Genomic DNA, 15,404 nt, shown 5'->3' with positions numbered 1-15,404 from the left:
AGGGAGTTTGACTTAGTGGCAAGGTGCTCTGGTCAAGACTGTCTCAACCAGGGTCGGACTGGGCCATAAAATTGTCTGGGGCACGACTGAAAAAGTGGCCCACATTTGCAAATGGCTATTCATTCCTTTTGTGACACTGTTTGAATACTAACCAAGGGGGAGTTTTTTGATAAAGTGTGACGCAAACTGTGCAATTTGTTTGTTTGTTTGATTATTTGTAATGTGCGCCAGACCCGAGGGTATCAGGGTGCAGAGGAAACAGGCAAGTGTTCAGCTTAGGTTACGTAACATATATGTACAGATATATACAGTAAATATATACACAGAGTATTAAGGTATTATGTACAAGCAGATTAAGGAAACAGGCGAGTGTGCAGCTTAGGTTACGTTGCATGTGTGTACAGATGTATACAGTAAACACACAGAATCTTAGGTATTATAGATTAAGGTAGACAGGCAGCAGGCGTTGCAAGACGTAGAGTTATAAATCATGCAGAAGGGTGAGCAGGGTGACATGTGCCTTGCATTACCTTTAATCCAGTTGACGATATTGAGTCTGAAGTGCAAGAATTTTGAAGAATATTTATTCAGCAACACTGATCAAAACTACTAGCTACAGAGTGAATGAACTCTTCAAACTGGCCCACATTGACCAAATAAGTGGCCCATTTTGACCAACAAAACGGACCCACACCAGCATTTTGTGTTTTTGGTTCGGGCATGGGCCTATTGCCCTGCAGGCCAGTCCGAGTCTGGTCTCAACTAATATGTGGCATAAAATAGTGTGGCCAGGGAGAGACGTGGAAATGCGGCGGGAATGCCTAATGCTGGACTGGGTGAGGGCGGAACTTTCCCAATACTGGTTTTCCTCCCAAGTTCACAAAATGGCATAATTCCCGTATGTGGCCCCTCACGTACCTCGCAAAGTCGGGGGCTTTTGTGCCAACCCAACTTGAATCGCTCTACACAAAACGGGACATTGATTTTAATGATCACATCACGACATTGGCAATGCTATGACTCAGGCTTCTAGCCTCCCCCTTGACCCCCCATTCATAAAGCCCGCGATGAAAGGCACAGTGCATCCTGCGAGGCTGCGCGTGGCCCCTTTAAGAGGCCGGAGCAGCAGAAGGTGGGCTCGACCCCCTGCCCCGCCCACCGCTTCCTCCTCTGGCCAGTGCAGAGTAATTAGGGCACGAGCCGGGGGCGCATTTTACTACAGAGCTCTGGCCGCGGTGCTCAGAAGGTGCTCCTGAGAGAGGAAGGCGAGGGCAGGACGTCTCCACAGAAGTAAGACCACAGCACGACTCGGTGGTGCTTCCAGGGCAAGCAGCACTAATACGGGGCTGCAACCCTTTCCCATTGCACGTGGGGTTATGCGTTCTGCTTCAGTGTAAATGGGCGAAACACCTTTCCCGTGAAGTGTCATTCGTTTTCCCCTTTAAGAGCACTGCCAACCTGCGTGTATTCTACTAGATTTATTTAAAACTGAGTGCAAATTTAATTATTTCGAGTTCGATATGTGGACGTTTTTAAAGAATACTGCAAAGGTTACCTGGTTTTCAGGTATATTGGGGTTTCTCGTTTTAAGTTTACTGTAAACCCTCTTTCTCTTAATGACATTCGCAAAGGTTTCTGCAATGGTTGGGCGCTTGTATTTAGAAGTGCAAAGTGTATTTATGGCTTGTTAGGAAAGGTAAAGAATGGTTCATTGTATTATTGCAGGGCTTATGAGAGATGTATTAATGAAATCTTGAGCGCTAATGTTGTCACCCCCAACTTCACTCGAAAGTCCGCGGACTTTGACATCCCGCTTTGCAGGAGGGCATCTTTCATGCCTCCCGTCACTATTTTACAAAGGCATTCCTGCGGGTGGATGGGCACCCATTCACAGCACACATCAGTTCAGAAGCTTTGTTAGGCGGTGGGATTAGGGGTCTGGGTGGTGGCGGAGGGGGGGAGGGGGGGTCGCATTTTGAATTTGAATAGCTTTATCTGGGATAATCCCTCAAGGTTCCGCATTTTCCAAAAGTGTGTGTCAAGTGCCCGTTGCGTGTCTTATTTGCGGTGTTCCCCTGTATTCACATTGATGTGTCTTTTTGACTTTCGAGGCAGGCGTTGGATGTTAATTCTAGGCACCATAATAAAGGCGATTCGTCTTTAGCCGTGATTGCTTCGTATTGTTGCACGTGATTGATGCAAGGTGTCCGCTAAGGACGTGACCCCAGATGCCCCGGGAAAGGCGTCGCAGCGCTATTGTGCGGTAATGAAAGAGGATGCGGCACAGGCGATTTGTGGAGCAATTTGCCTGTGGGTACGGCTGGCCCGAGGAATGGAAATTGCTGCTTACGCGGCTCCGACCCCACCCCCACGCCTGCTTCATAATTCTAACATTCCCTGGACTCTGGTCACTTCAAAGACGGCCTGAAGCCTTGCCTAAACAGGGGCGCAGATGTCAAATTCCCTTTTCGGGCGATTAACGCCTTGGTGGGGGCTGCCCTCTGCTGGCAAATACAGACTACAACACCCACAGACCTAACACAGCTTCTCATAACCTCCTCACTACTAGCAAGTTTGAAGATTCTGCTTAGAAGTCAAAAAAGACGTAAGGGCAGTTTTGGGGCGTTTTTGTGTGTGCTAAACAAGACGCTCGGATTTCAAATTCGTGTTATCAGTTTCTGAATCTTGCAATTTAGAAAGGACGCCATAAACATGTTCCCCTGATTGCACACGCTGAGACAGTTTTCTAACTACAAAACGAATAAAGGCGATGCAACCAGACACCCCAAGCCTCTGTGCACCTCGAATCTGTTGGCCTGGCAAGGTACACAAACAATGCGGGTGCCCAGCAACCTGTGTTCCGGAGTTGGGGATGAGGGGCATTTCCACTCAATGTGCTGCGCCTGTGATTGGTGGCGTCTAAGCACGTTGTATGACACTGCATTAACAACCCCCCCCGCCCCCCGTCCCCCATCAATCACTGCCACTCACCGACTATCTCTGGGGGGGTGCTAATCTTCCCGCCCCCCCCCCCGAATAGAGGCAGTTGGCTGTTTTCATAGGTGGGCTGTTAGAGCCGGGCTCTCATCCAGGCTTGCATAGGCCACGCGGGGTCATCACATGAATTCCTCTGTTGCTATGACAAGAGATTCGCCCACATTTTCGAAGCCCTTGCGTTTCTGAGCTGTACAGTTATGCCCATAGATACCTCTTTTACAGCGCTTAGAGGCGGCGGGAATCCAACACGAAGCGCTATACGAGAACACACATTTTTCTTATTATTACGATAGGAGTACTTTGGCCAGAAGCACTGCGCGCAAGGCACACTATTAGTCAGTGGCATGTGGGTAGTGCATGAATCGACATGTGAGGGGGTCGGAGGGAGGGGGTAGCTGGAGAAAGCAAATGGGTGCACCAGGGAACAGGGTGACACAGCAGATGTGCAGTGACGCTTGAGGCGAAGCCCTCTTCTTAGGGGTTTTGAATCGCAGACAAAACACACGCTCAGTTTTGCGAGATGTCCAGAACACTGGGTGCGGTGGTGCCGATTAAAGGAGGGCACGGGGATTATGGCGACCACCCAATTACGTGCAGGTGGTCCTAGAGGGCGATCTGGGACTGCCCTTGATTGCTGAGGGCAATGAGACACGGTGAGCAGTGAGGAGGGGGAAGGAGAGAAAGTGAGAGGCGGCCCTGGGTGGGCGCGGACCGGTGTGGTTATGGGAGGCCTGAGTGCAATGGATGTTGGGGGGAGGGGGGAAGAGTGGAGAATCAGCGAGGTGGGGGCATAGGGTAGGCTCTCTGTCATGGCCAGAGGGAGTCTGAAAAGGGAGCCACTCTGCACGGATAAGTTCCATGTGTAACCATGCCATAGATGTAACGCAGGGTCAACGCACTGGGATTCGTTTACAAGGTGGGCCCATATCCCTGCAGCAGGCACATTACCCCACTGAGTTACCTCACAGCTTGTAAATAAGGTAGCCACATTGGTTAGGGCAGCCAAGTTTAGAATTTCGCTGAGGTTGTCGGTGGCCAGATTTTAGGGGCGTTCCATTGAAAGGATAGGAACATTTAGTGCAGATTGCCTTTCCCCACGGGTGCCCTGGGGTGTTGCTAGTGCAGGGCTACGCCAATGCCGGGTCTGTCGGGACTCGGGGCTAGCTGGCCTTTTGGATGTATCCTCTGAGATTCTCTCCGGTGCTACAACCAAAAGACACGGGGCTATAGCCCTCCAGCTACCCCCATCCCCAGCAACACATCTGCTCAGCGTCCTGGGTGGCAGGTAGTGATATGATATGATAGGTTATTTATAAGGCGCTTAACACCCAGAGGTTTCTAAACGCGGACCCGGGAATCGAACCTGTGTTGCTCTGTGTCGTCATGTTTCCAAGTCGCGCACGTTGCCACTGAGTTATCCTCCCGAGATTCCGCCTCTTTTGGCAGGTGTTCCCTTTTGTCAAATACATGGTCCATTAAAGTAGAATTTGAAAGCTGGGCGCCCTGCATTCTTTGGCCACTTGCTGCAAAGGACCGCATGGAAGCCTCAGGCCCCGGCCCGAAAGATGAGAGCACCTCCTGGAAACATGTGCTCGGATGTAACGCCTGAAAGCTGATCTGGGGCTCGGACACCCGATCAGCCGGGAGCTCAGGGTGAAAGTGAGATGGCAGAGGCGACATTTCCATGAGCCTGAGCTGCCGCGGTGAGCCGGGACCATCCTGAGCCGGCAGAGGCGTTGCTAGTGGGGGGCTGAGGGGGCTATATCCCCGGGTCTTTTGGTTATAGCCCCGGATAGAAGCTCAGGTGCTACAACCAAAATGCTACCAAGCCCTGAGTCCCGCCAGTGCCGACATTAGCTTAGCCCCTGATCTTTTCCAGACCTAGCAACACCCCTGTGAGCCGGGACTATCCCGAGACAGGATTATCCTGAGTCAGGAACTATCCTGAGCCGGGAACTCTCCTGAGCCGCCAACTCTCCTGAGCCAGGACCACCCGGAGCCGGCACCGTCCTGAGCCGGGACCATCCTGAGCCGGGACTATCCTGAGCCGGGAATATCCGAGCCAGGATTATCCTGAGTCGAGAACTATCCTGAGTCAGGAACTATACTGAGTCGGGAACTATCCTGAGTCGGGAAGTATCCTGAGCCGGCAACTCTCCTGAGCCGACAACTCTCAAGAGCCGGGACCATCCTGAGCCGGGACCATCCTGAGCCGGGACTATCCTGAGCCAGGACTATTCTGAGCCAGCAACTATCCTGAGCTGGGACTATCCTGAGCCGGGACCAGCCTGAGCCGGGACTATCCTGAGCCGGGACTATCCTGAGCCGGGACCAGCCTGAGCCAGGACTATCCTGAGCCTGGAACTCTCCTGAGCCGGCAACTCTCCTGAGCTGACAACTCTCCTGAGCCGGGACCATCCTGAGCCGGAACTCTCCTGAGCCGGGACTATCCTGTGCCGGGACTCTCCTGAGCCGGGACTCTCCTGAGCCGGGACTCTCATGAGCCGGCAACTCTCATGAGCCGGCAACTCTCCTGAGCCGACAACTCTCCTGAGCTGGGACCATCCTGAGCCGGGACTATCCTGAGCCGGGACCCTCCTGAACCGGGACTATCCTGAGCCGGGACCATCCTGAGCCTGGAACTCTCCTGAGCGGCAACTCTCCTGAGCCGGCAACTCTCTTGAGCCGGGACTATCCTCAGCCAGGACTATCCTGAGCCAGGACTATCCTAAGCAGCGACTATCCGACGGACCAGAGGCTTAAGCTTCGCCCAATCTCTGCAGAAGTCATTAGTCTGGTGGGGAAAGCTGTGACATAGAGGGGGGGCTGGGTGGCGCCTCCCAGAATAAACCGGGACTCAGGTGACCGCGGCCTGAATCTGTTTTACTGCCCTGCGTTCCCGGAATCTGGGGCTCGTTAATACTAAAACCAGGCGCCTCATTTAAGATAAGATTCTGCCCACATCCGATAATAGCACGTACTGTAGATCCTTGCGTGGTGGCGTGCTGGAAGGCCGCCCACTAGCATACGTAAGCACACGGGGTTAAATCCGTGCTGTTACATGATATGGCATCACACGGACATGCTTGGAGGTATGCTGGACACAGAGGCAGTGCTCACACGCCAGTCTGCACTCACTGTTCCCGGTTCACTTGCTACACTGATGCCTGGTGCGGGCACCGTAACCCACCGAGCAATACAATGCAGTCTGATTTTCAGAATCACCAACAAATAAATAACGTTGACTGTAAATGATTCTCGTGCACATGTATTGCAAACATCCTCAATAGTGGCTGGATTTTACTATTCGGTGATGAACTCAGCCCCATATTAAAGGAACAGGCCTCAGTGTTTGCTTTCAGGAAGAAGGGTCATCTTAAGGCATGTTGGGGGGCCTGCTGCACAAATGAAGAGATCCAGAATCTCTGTTCAGACCGCCCCCAAGCTCCCCATGCGATCACAAGCCATAGCTTGATTGGCTTCCAGCAGGAATACTCGTATGCGTGGGCACTCCCTTCCAGTCCACGTCAGAATCAGAGCCATACGCAAGAGGCATTGGAAGGTCAACATCAGCAGTCCACGAGGAGGTGAAAGGACACATCTGACACAGTTTAACAAGCACTGGCAAAGTCAACACTTTTGTATAGGCAAGAGATAGGCCTATGCCACACACTGACAAAGTGGTGCCACCTGTCCACAAGATGGCGATAGCTGCAAACGGTGTGAGTCCCTGGGTGTATGAAAGCAGTGCCAGGAAAATACCCTAGCGTAGACTTCGGGCTCATATTAGCAGAAGGTAAGCGTGCAGGCGGATTGGAAGCAATGGCCAATGGGCGTGGAGCATTGCATGGAAGAGACAGCGGAGGCAGATCAGAAGCTCCCGTGGAGGTGCATGCATGTTACATAGACTGGGCGTATGAGAGGACTAGGGTTTCCAAGCCTTAGTGATATTAGTCAGCAAAAAAAGAATGACTTTCTGATGTGCAATATATCGAGGCCATCATCATTATACATGAAGCTACACTATAGCGAGTTAAACCAGGAGTGAGATTTCTTTTTTGGAGAGCATATGCTGAGAACTACATCACTTTAGATAGTAGCAACTTGGACAGGTTAGGCACCACACAATTGTTTTTACATTTTATAATGCACCTATACGCAATGTGTTTGTTTCGAGAAGCAATTAAATGAATCGCCAAGGATCACATACAGTGGTTATAAGGTACAGCTTTGGTTTCAGCCAATCTGCAATTTCTGCACTTGACACATTGTTTCCCAGTGCCTATCATATAGCCCACAATTGTTTGTGAATGATTGACTTTCATTAACTTAAACAATACCTTGTTTTGTACAGCTGACATGGAAAGGACACAAATCACATAACAATCTCACCTGACAATATTTAAAAGCAAAACGTTATAGACACATGTTATGCAAAAGGAGAATGATTCCAGCTTCTTTTTCTGCATATCAAGGTATACATGTACCAGGAAATCAATTGATGTGAGTTTAAAAGATTTAATCTGGAGGTTTCTATTGTATTTTAAAAGTTTTACATACACCCAGCGCTCACACTTGTTGACTGCCGTTGAGGTCCATTTTGTTTGTAGAGCACCAGGTGCTACTATCACCAAAGTATATATACACATGGGAGATTATAAACCTCAGACATTTTAGGCTGAGTCTACCTTGCTAGAATTTGGTTCTGGCATATGAACGCAAATATCTGTAAACCGTGTTTATCACACTGAGCTATCTTCTGAAAAATCGTGGCATTCAAATTTACCAATACGCATTTCAACTTTCAGGATTGCATGTGATCAATATGTTCCCCACAGAAGCGTGCACATTCTACAGGAGCTGTGCTATAGGGAACATACCAGCTGGCAAAGATTCCCAAAATTGAGTGCAAATGTAAAAAAGTGCAGAGGATGCACTTTTTTCATTTGTGTTCATTTTAGAAATATGCAGGTCACATACATTATTCTCAAAGGTGACTTGTGCATTCCAGATGTGGCTCGACAACAGCAAAGATGCTCTGGCCACCACCCTTAAATGCATTAGTGTCAGAGCACGCTCCCAACACTAATGCATTGGAGGCTCCAGCAGCCACGTGGCTGCTTGGAGCATATTGCAGAGTGACAGTGACAGGCACTCCTGTCACTGTGAAATGCAGTAAAAATAAAACTGCATTTCTATCCTTGTTTGAAGGATAGAAACACAAGTGAGTGAGCAGAGGTTAACACCACTGCTCTCTCACTTCAAAGAAAATGCATGAAAAGGTCAGAAATTAACCTATCGTGTATTGGGCCTTCCCCAGCATCTAGTTCAATGAGGTGCATTTGAAGATCGTACATTTGTGCGCATTGAAAAACGCCCCCCGTTTGTGGATTCTGGATGCGCATTGAAACACAAAAAAATTCCACCTTATTTGTGCAAATGAGCAAAGGAGTACGACATGGCATTTGGCAACATTCAGAGGCCGGTTGATGAATTGGATGCATTTTTTTGGGCACAAGTGAAAAGATGCTTTAGCGCATTTCATCACCTGTGCCAAAAAAAGTGTCAGAATATGAGCCACTGTGTATTCTACAGTGAACGCAGAAGACTTTACAGAATTAATTGATCAGAACTGAATGTAGTTGTGTAGAACATTCAGGCAGCAGGTTCAAAGCTTTAGAGCATTATAAAAACTTCCTGGCATCTTTGTAAATAGTGAGGACTGACTTCTTCAAATCAGTTAGCCATGTGGGCCCCCAGGGCATGGGACACTTTGCCCTCCTGTAAAGACGTCTCTGCCAGGAAACGCTTCCACATAACACATGGCGGTGGGTGAAGTGTAGATCTGTGCAAACACAAATGCTCACACAAACTCTCTCACCCTTTCTCTCTCTCTCTCTCTCTCTCTCTCTCTCTCTCTCTCTCTCTCTCTCTCTCTCTCTCTCTCTCTCTCTCTCTCTCTCTCTCTCTCGAGCAAGAGTCTGCAGGTTCGCTCCCCAGGAACCAAATCAACCCTTGCCTTTTCAGAATATCCAACCATACAAATACCTGTGACTACAATGAATCCTATGGGGAAATATTTACATAGTCCTTGATTAACCTGAAAACCTAGCGTGGTTGTGGCCCTCGATTGCCAGACAATTACTCTCCTGCTGGAGAGCATGGCACATTAGGAAGGATTCCCCGGCCAGCAGTCTTTGAGTGTTCCTGGCAGCCATAGGTGAATGTACGATCGATGCCACGGCCTATCATTGCCTACTGGGTCTTGAATTTCTCTCCCGACCTCTTTTTCCGAGTTTGCATTGTCTCCTGTCACAATGAACTGACCCGGGCACGAAGCCCAGTCTCAGACAAGAGGCAGCGTGGCAAGCAGTTTTCCATTTCATGGGGCAGCCATTGATTATTTGTACAGGTTGAGAGGACTTTTAAGGGGGTACTCTTCAGGTTGTACAGGTTGTACAGGTTGAGAGGACTTTTAAGGGGGTACTCTTCATAAAGAGGCCCCTGACATGTTCAATCAGGCAATGCCAACAGACTATTCCAAACAAGCAGTTAATGCCCTGGCAGAAGGCATAACCCAACTGGACATACTTAATCAGCTCGCAATTACATAATTATTTATACTGTAAACCTTTCACAAAAACAAATAAACATGCTCTTAGTTGATGCACTTATTCATTGTGCTGTTTTATTGGAAAGATGGATCCTTTGGCTCGTAATTGACGGTATTTGGCACGTCACTGTGCTATTTCTCTTCCATGGTCCAAATACAAGTCCCGTATGACTAGAATTTAAATCATAACTCTTGAACTGCTGAGAGAGCATTCTCATTGGATAAACTGAAGGCTATAATAACTGGTATAGCCTGTTGATTGTTTTGAATGCTCCAATATATGGCTACCAGTGCTATTCGGGAGGATAGCTCAGGGGCAATGTGCTCACCTTGGAAGTAAGATGACACAGAGCAAGACAGGTTTGATCCCCGGGTCTGCGCTTAGCGTGTTATAAATAACATATCATGTCATACCTGCAGCACAAAGAGGATATGTAGCCAATTCCCTGCATCCACCAAAGCAGATTTGTGTACTAACCACTATATATCTGTACATTCCCCAAATCTTTTGAAGAGCATTGTGGGTTATAAGAGCTTTATAGACCAACCCTCAGGCAGTTCTGGGAGTTATGGGCTAGAACCTCTTTAAACGTGTTCGATGCTCGCAGGCTTTTGACTCGGTTTTCTGGGTCCATAAATCCTGTCACGGCCCTCGGTGCTAGTCAGCTTGCAGGGAACACTGGCTGTATTTGCCTGTATAAGTCTGTCTTCTCCTCCTTGGCAACCACCATATTCACACGCAGGGACTCCCCTCCCTGCCTCACTTCTGCTCTCCGATCTGCTTTCTTCCATCTTCACAATCCCCTCTCCACCCCAGAACACTCATCAGACGCAGCTACTGTTCACGCTTTTACTCCTCATCCTCTGCATCCACTCTGCCCAGCCTCAGTTGCGCCACCCATGCCAGGCGTGCATGTCTGCACATTCCACTGTTCTTCCAGATTTGATTCCTTTATCCACAATGCCTCACCTGCCGGTTTACTGGCAACCCAAGGATCATAATGACGATAATAGACTTGGGGACAGGCTCTAACATCTGGGCAATGGCCGGCCACCCTGAGTAATGCCCTGTCTTCCCTGAGGCCATTGCCTCAGGGCAGTGTGAAATTACCAGCCGGCACGATATATAAAATATGTAAATAATGTCTTTATAATTCAGGACAGCCTGCATACCAGTATACAAGCCAATAAAAAATGTTGATGTTAAAGGCTAGTTATGACATCACTACTGATCTGTAATAAGAAAATGACATTACTTAAGCAATATCACCTGAGGAGGGGGGTATTACCGGTGAGGTATGCCCCAGGCAAGCAGTAAGAAGTCCGAGCGAAGCGAGTGCTTCAATGTGAGTGCGGCGATATTGCCTCACTGTTAATGCCCCATCCAAGGTTTATATTACCATTAGTACCCCGGCATGTAGCACCAGGGTATTAATAGTGTTTTATCAGAAGCAGAGAAACGGCAACGTGCCTCAGCTTGCGATACAACTACAAAATAAGATGGCCACCATGGATCGGGGAACTGCTCGTAGTCCCTTCTCCCTTTCTATGGCCATCATTCGGGAGCCAGAGATGTCCCGGGAACACTACTGCAGTTAGCAGCAACATCACAGTGCCTACTGCTGGAGGCAGCACGGTGCAGAACTCCAACTGTCGCTGCAGCACTTTATTATAAACTAGCTTTCTGATTCCTTTCTTCTTAAATAGTTTTCAGGGACAATTTACATTCTCTAATTCAAGGAACTGTTCATTGTAATGTGTTTGTTTTCTGCACTCCTGGGGTGTACCACAGGAGAGCAAGACTCTATGTACATTTGTATCAGTTATTTTAAACCACAAAACAGCTTTAACATGCATCGCATTCAACGGCATACTTTTGTTGCAGCATGCTACTCACTGCCTACTAGTGCATTTTCTCACTTGAGTAGATTGCATTAATTCTGTGAATACTGGAAAATCTCTTGCATTCGATTAAGCAAGAGTCCAACTATTAAAAGGGGGAATGATTAAAACATATAAAATACACCCTGCGCCCCCTAAAAAGAATATCACAAGTCACCTTCGGCCTCATTCCCCTATTTTGTCACAAAAAGTTTTGCTAACTTGGAATACTCTTATAATTTACGGTAGGCTGTACATTACCTTAAATGTGAATCTCTTTTTCTACTCATGACTTGCTGGCTCACTCACTCTCTCACTCACGTCACTCACTCACTTACTCGTGAAGTTTCTCAAGGGTCTGGCCTGCAGACTAAGACAGGAGGTGCATGAGCTCCTCGGCTAATCGTAACATTTGACAACGTTTCAGGTCATTGGGACAATGAAGTGAAAGGCAGTACCTCCTGAAATGTATCATAACAGAAGGGTAGGGGCGGGGTAGCCGGAGAATTCAAGGGTGAGGCAGAGCCCACATCTAAAGACGCCTTCTCATCTCACCTCTCAACAGCACAAGAACCCTAGCTGCCAGCCTTCCTCCCCACCCTTTCTCTCACCCCATAAGACCCGATAATTAGCGTCCTGCTGCCGCACCCCTAGCCCCCCAAAGCTGTAGACTCCACATGATGTCCTGCATTCTGACCGCCCAGGGAACAGAGACACCTACGTGGCTTCCTGCTGCCCCACCACTTCCCCCCACCACACAAGGCCCTTACCTGGCCGCCTGCCTCGCCACCGAGCATGTAACGGAGAGACCAAATGTGAAGAGTACCCAGATGCAGAGGGACCAGCCGGCAGGGTGGCGCTCAGCAGATGATCACTAGGGATGTTGAGCGAGACATTGATGAGAGGAGACTTTTTCCCCTCTCAAGGTTGGTTGAATGAAGAGTAACCAATCAATGTTGAGTTTTAGTGCACAGCCAAGGACAGCGGGCCGAATGTCACTGTTAACGACTTGCTGGATTGAGAGACTTGCTCCAACGGCCCACGATAGATGAGGGGTGATGCAGTAAAGACGAGTAGTCCTTCACCGGTAGGTCTGGAATTGGGGGAGACATGGGCCCATCAATGGGTGAAACTTGGAGGGATGACCTCACCATCACTGGCCTATGGAATCTTGGCATGGCTGAGAGAGAGTGGAAAGGGAAGAAAGACTGCGTTGGTACTGGGTGGAGTGGTGGTGGTTCCTGTACATCGTTTCTATGTTTCCCCGGGGAGGGGAGACTCTGGTACAGGAAGTGCCTCACTATATATGGTATATGGAGGACAGCGGGGTTAGCCCGGGGCCGGCGGTCATGTGTACGGTGAGTAAGGGAGCTAGTGGAGGCTTATCCTGGTGAATCTCAAACACACATAAAGGAGTGAGTGTCCTGATTCGGGCAGGACTTCAATGGGTGAACCTTAGGTCCATCAAAGGGTGGAGCCCAGTGCTTGCTGCCGCCCCCACTTAGATCACTGTCCTGGGGATATCAGAATTGCTACATGACGGTGACGCCAACTGGATGGGGGGTGGGAGGTGGGTGTTAGTGCTCAGTGGCTGAGAACACCCTAAAAGGGAAGGCTTGCGTGCACTCTCTTTGGAAGACGATGGGAGACAGTCGGAGCTCAATGGGTTAAGTCTTTCATAGTCTTTGGATGCAGAGAAGTGCCTTGCTGTCCTCAAGGTTCTGGATTTACTGTGGAACTCCTATTTAAACCGCACTAGATCCTGGGCGATTGCAAGCATGCTGTGGCGTGTTCACGGGGTGTCCCTTGGAATCTGATTGGCCACCCCATTATCCGAAACTATGATCATTATGTACTTCATGCCACCCCTGCATAAGTCAGTGCCCCACTTGGGCCAACACAGTCAAAAGAGTCTGGACACGCCACCGCAAGCATGCCTCCAAGGCTTTGGGGGGAGTTCAGCCTAACTTCCACGTTGGATGCTAAACAATAGGGCACGATAACTCAGTGGGTTCAGCCACATGTTGCAGAGAGCTGTGCGAAACCTGCAGGTTGGAATTCTGTTGGGATCTCTCCAGTGTTAATAACATAAGAGGCAATACATTGGGTACGGCTATTTCCTGTGCTTCAAGGCGCTTTGTAAACACCCAGTTACCATGGTTATGGGCCCTGTCTTTCTGGTCGTTTATACATGAGTAATCTCCATTTAAGAAGGGATCAATGCCAATTGCTTACTCTGGATATTTTCACTGCGACCAGTTAACCCTTTTAAGACAATATACACGTAATAATATAATAAGCGGCTCTTGTTTAATTGTTCCCTAGAACAAAGTTTTGCGCCTTGAAACACTTGTGTACAGGCACGTTATAAATGCCATATAATATCTCGCCATTAGAAACCGAGTTACTATGGTCAAACTCAGGCCAAATTGATTTAGCAACGTTTGAAGTATAGAAGCTTGGGTCAACTGTATGATTCAAGCGCGTTCCTTTCACGTTACACTCACCCAAGCAGGTGCATTAACTCACTGAACTACCTTACCGGCAGCGGTGTCGTCCCACGTGCAGGAAGCCACGTAGATGCCTGCAGAAACAGGCCTATGTACCAGCTGGGTCAGCGGGACGCAAATTACAGGTCACGAAAGTACAAAAGGGCTCGTTGTTTCAAGTCTCGCCGTCATCAACTCCTAATTACATAGATTTCCTCTGCTTTGATGTTAGTGCTGCCCCACAACAAAGCTTCTGTGCCCTGGAGAGGCTCTGGGGTCGCACTGACAGGCAGAGACAAAGGCGCGTGTGTGCACGAGAGGCCGCGGGCGCTCCGCCGCCCTTGGAAATGACATCTGCATGAAATGCGCGCCTCTGCGCGCGCATTCCCGCGCGCTCATATTTTCCAGGGCACGTTCTTCGGCGTGTTGTTTGCGCGCAAAAGATTCCGGCTACACAACAAGAAGAGGAGTGTATCGTCACTTTTGAGACGCTTTCTCTGATTACGTTATTTCCGATGGACACCATAGATTTGCAAAATTGGAAAAAGCCCCCCTTCCTTCCCCCCCCAAAGCCTTTCCGCTATTTAATGAAAACATTCTTTAATTTAGGAGTGTTTGTAGGTTCTATACGCACATATAAAACGGAGCATCCATTTTGTTTGCAGTCTCCATAGTATCTATCATACATATACAGTGGAAAGTATTTTTGTTAAGAGGACCACTTGAGGCGCAACAAAACCTACATTTCGGGGGTGTCGGGTCGGCTAACCCTTCAAATGTCCAGTTAAGCGCAAACTTCGGAGACAGTGGGGGAGGGGCAAACTTATTTGCTTAGGGGGCATCTAACTTCTTTCCACATTCTAGAGAGACTGTTCTAGTGCAGCTTTAATGTTACAAACAGTTAACTCTCCCCTTTACGTCTGAAAGCACCCACTTAAGGACTGCTGTGACAATGAGCGGTTTCCTGCCCCCCTACCCTTACTAATCCCTCCCATGGCATGCAAGTAGTAACACCACATCACGATTCCATTTGCCTGAAAACGTATGCATATCAGTGCAGGTGCTAACAATGACATGCTTTATGTTAGTTATTGCCCAGCCTTTGTTAACAGCGAAGCCCAGGTACCGTTTAACATCTGCATCCTGTCCCATCCGGCCACGGCTCTATAGGTCAGCCATGTTGAGTAAACATAGCCCAAAATTGCAGTGGGGGGCTGAAGCACGGTCAGCTCAATGGTGTTGTGCCACTGGACCACTTACACTTTGAAAACCATGACAATTCGGTGCAAAAGTAGCGTTATGGTTGCAGTGCAAAGTTTGAAAACCATAGCAGTTAGTTATGGTAAGCTGCGCAACCATAACGCGCGCCCCCAGCATGCACTGCTCCTGCCGACACAAGATATCACAAATGACTGATGATGTCA

General features: G+C 48.8%; 1 protein-coding gene across 1 annotated transcript in view; it reads left to right on the top strand.

Annotated features, from left to right (window-relative positions):
- The first annotated feature begins 1,157 nt into the window (after positions 1-1,157).
- The window catches only part of HAPLN3 (hyaluronan and proteoglycan link protein 3), an 87,779-nt gene continuing 73,532 nt past the window's right edge, over positions 1,158-15,404 (top strand). Inside the window, exon 1 of the mRNA XM_069624297.1 lies at positions 1,158-1,290. The gene's annotated coding sequence lies outside the window, so the exon portion shown is untranslated. The remainder of the gene's footprint in view (positions 1,291-15,404) is intronic.

The sequence above is a fragment of the Ambystoma mexicanum genome, chromosome 11 (assembly GCF_040938575.1).
Source record: "Ambystoma mexicanum isolate Mex_15411 chromosome 11, UKY_AmexF1_1, whole genome shotgun sequence".
NCBI classification, from domain to species: domain Eukaryota; kingdom Metazoa; phylum Chordata; class Amphibia; order Caudata; family Ambystomatidae; genus Ambystoma; species Ambystoma mexicanum.
Note: the sequence above shows the minus strand (reverse complement) of the source record. Positions and strands in the feature narration are given on the sequence as shown.